The following is a 3,948-nucleotide window of genomic DNA, read 5'->3' on the forward strand; positions in this document are numbered from 1 at the left end:
ACCCTGGCGGCCGGAGCGCAGCGGCGAGGCCAAGGCTGAGCGGTGGTGGGCGGGGCGGCCCCGGGGTCTGCACCACGCCCCTCCAAGCCAACTCCGGCCACGTGGTTCCGGAGAATGGTGACGACACCGTATATTAAGGTTCAAAGAGCTTGAAAACCTTTTTCGTTTAATCACCGTGGACCGGACAGTAGAGGTAGTTGCTTTTATGCCAGTTTGAAACGTGAGAAAATTTAGGCTGATGTAGTTGAAGTAGTTTGCCTACAGCCATACATCCAACTGAATATTTCGCTAAGTGCGTATCACTTCACCTTCTTCCGGAGTGTGTGTGTGTGTGTGTGTGTGTGTGTGTGTGTGTGTGTGTGTGTGTGTTTAAATCTCTGTTTGTAGAAGATAACAGGCCTGTCTCGTGGGGTATTTGTGAGGATTAAGTGAGATTAGCCGCTTATGTCTAAAAACAGGGCTTGGTTTAGTAAGCACGAGATAACCTGTGGTTGTTAATGACAAACTTGTGTTTGTCAAATCCTGCACTTGTGTGTGGAAGGGAATTAATCACTTTTAAAGGAAAAAGTGAATAAATCTGAGATCTCAGAAGTTGAATGATTCAAACAAGTCCATTCTAAAGAATGGCCATTTCTGGATGCCTGGCTGGCTCAGTGGTGGAACTTGCCACATTTGATCTCAGGGTGGTGGGTTCAAGCCCCACATTAGGTGTGGAACCTTCTTTAAAAACAAACAAACAACCCCCTGCAGAAATGGCTAAAAAATGGCTGTTTCTTTGACACTTCTCTAACCCCAACTGTGTCCCTTGCTGATGTAATTTATCCTCTGTGGCATCTCATTGCCTGAATGAATAAGTCCAAATACCTATCTAGGGTCATATTGTAGGCCCTTCCCAGTCTAGCCCCAACTGTCTCAGACTCATCTGCTCACTCTCTGACCTCAACTTATGTTCCCACAGGCCAAGTCTTTTGATTCCACCACTACATTCGCTTCTTACAGCTGCTCTAACAAATTACCACGAACTCTATGGTTTAAAACAACAGAAATGTATTGTTTTACAGTTCTGGAGGCTAGAGACCCCAAATCGAGGTGTCAGCAGGGAGTCCCCGAGACAGGAATCTGTTCTCTGCCATTCTCAGCTTCTGGCAGTTGCCACAAGTCCCTGCCAGCAAGCAGTTCCTTGACTTGTAGACCTATCACTCGATCTCTGCCTCTGTCTTCACATGGTGTTCTCTCCCTGTGTGTATCTCTGGTTCTCTTCTTGTAGGACACGGATCATATTGGATCAGGGCCCACCTTAGTGGTTTCATCTTAAGGTGATTACATCTGCAAAGACCCAACTTGCAAATAAGTCACATTCACAGGTACCTGGGATTGGAACATATATTTTGAGGGGATGCATTTCATCCCATAACCATCACTAGTGTTAAGACCCAGCAATTATACTTCCAGCTATAGACCCTAGAGACCTTGTACATATGTAAGGATGTTAGTGAAGCATTGTTTATGAAAGAAAAATGCAGGAAATAATCTAGTGGCTCATCAATAGGTAAATAGATGTGCGGTTATACTCACATGATGGAGCGCTGTAGAGCTACTGACATGAACAAACTCAATTTATAGGTATCAAAATTGATAAACCGTAAAAATATTAAAAAGCAAGTTGCAGAACTATAGGTTAGTATGGCACCACTTAGATAAAATTTTAACATTCACAAAATCATTTCATACATTCATTTGTAAATGTATGTAAAGTTTGAAAAAATACTCCAAGGATACAGTTCAGTACAGGATCAGGCCCTTGTGGAGGGAATGACACAACTTTGTCATATTTGTCTCATAAAAAATTACAGGTAATATTAACAATGGTCATCATTTTGGGTGTGTATCTTTGTTATACTGGTCTCTGTAAAATATATATATATTCAAGTTTCTCATACAACAGCTGATTTGAGTTACTGGTAGGAAAGACAGATGGGAAGGGACAGACCTTACAAAGTAGGGCGACTAGGTAGAAAGAAGGTTGACACGGTAACCCAGGGAAGAAATTCTGATTGTCTGAGTTCAGTGCAAGTGGCAGTGGTTGAGAAAAGATTACAGATCTGGGATATATCAAGGAGGTAGATAAAAAGGGTTTGGTGATTAGATGCAGGGAGAGGTGGAAAAGGGGTCTGAAATAATTGCCAGTATATCAGCTAAAACTGGGGTTGTCTGCAAGTCATAGCGACCCCAAATAATTGGCTTAGACAAGATGAAATTTACTTCTATGACTTAAAAATCTGGAGATAGGTAGTCCAGGGCTGGCATGGCATTTCTGCCCCACAAAGTCCTCAGGGACCGAGGTACTTCCAGCTTGTGACTCTGCCCTCCCTAAGTGTGGCTCTCAACCAGTGATCCCAGGTAGTAGCCACATGTCTCCATTCCAGCCAGGAGTCTAAAGGAAGGGGCAAAGATAGAGTGCAAAGGGTCCACACTAGCCATCATTTAAAGGAGCTAATAGGAGGCAGAACGTGGCAAAGATCAGATGGAGGAGAGGGAGCCAGCGGAGGGCCCAGGAGAGAGGACTCGGTTCCAGTTGTAGAAATCAGAGAGCTATCTGGTCACCAGAGATTGACAAAAAGCTTTGCTGGCAAATCAATAACTCCTCTCAACCAAAAGCCCCACATTCTCTACTCCAATAGACTATAGAAACTTATAGAACTCTAGAAACTGAAAGGGCTTTCAGAGCTCATTTAGGACAGTACTTCTCACACTGTAGTGTGCATCAGCACTGCCCAGAGGTTTGGTTAAAATGCAGATTCTGATTCAGCAGGTGTTGGGAGGAGCCTGAGATTCTGCTTTTCTAAGCTCCCTGCTGAGGGCCGTGCTGCCGGCCAGTGGACCACATTTTGAGTAGCACAGATCTAGACTGTACCTTGCCAGCCCTTTATAGGTATCACAGGAAGCTTGTGTCTCCAACTCCAGACTTCCTACTATATATATGGAAAATCTGAGGCCGGAAGAGGGAAGTATTGCATAAGGTCACACGGCCAGCTGGGGTTTGAGACTAGAATCAAAAGCACAGATGAAGGATAGATTCCTTTGTACCTATTTCAGCACCACTTGCAGGTATTTCAGAGGATCCTTGATCTGCTCCCAGCCCTGAGTCAGCCCCTTGGTGGTCTTTCCAGGAATCCTCTCAGGGCTCCAGGCCCAGCTATAGGAGAGGTCAGCCTTCAGGCCGCAGGGAGAAAAGTGCTAGTCTCCCCCAGTCCAGAGGACTGAAGATCCTTAAAGAAAGGAAGAGTTCTGCATAGACTCATGGCTCTTTTGGGGAGCACTCTGATCAACACCTGGGAGGATGAAGGAAGCAGCCCCAAAGAGTTGTCTTGAGTTGAGGCAGTGGGGCCTAGCTTTTGTACCTGTGCATCGACTCCCCCTCCCAAACTCCCTCTTGCCTCATCCTGCTGAGTGACCTTGCCTGGGCAAGTGGATGCTTCAGTGGATAGAGGGGCGGGGGACCTGAGCGGCACCCCAGAGCATCTAGTACACAACTGTGTATATAAAATCTGTAAGGAGAGTACTTGCAGTGCTCGTGTGTGTGTGTGTATGGCTGTATATGGACATGCTTGTCTTTGATGTCTGTGGAGGGCATGCGTGTGCACGTGGGGGTGATCGTGTTTGAGTGAGACTTTGTGTTTGACATTTGTGTGCATACGTGACGTGAGTGGTGTGTTTCTTTGCAGATGACCATGTACATGCCTGTTTGCATGCAGGTATTCCGTATGTGGGAGTGGTGGGGAGTAGTTGTGTGCCAGCTTTCAAGCCCATCGGACAAGAAGCTCTGTGGCCCCCTGTTGCTGAGGAGGACAGGGGAGACCTGTTGGGCCAGGGTGGGGATGCTGGGCTGCCTCAGTGGCCTTGAATGGAGAAGGGATAGTGCTGGGTGAGAGGGCCACCTCATTTGAG

The sequence above is a fragment of the Leopardus geoffroyi genome, chromosome E2 (genome assembly GCF_018350155.1).
Source record: "Leopardus geoffroyi isolate Oge1 chromosome E2, O.geoffroyi_Oge1_pat1.0, whole genome shotgun sequence".
NCBI classification, from domain to species: Eukaryota; Metazoa; Chordata; class Mammalia; order Carnivora; family Felidae; genus Leopardus; species Leopardus geoffroyi.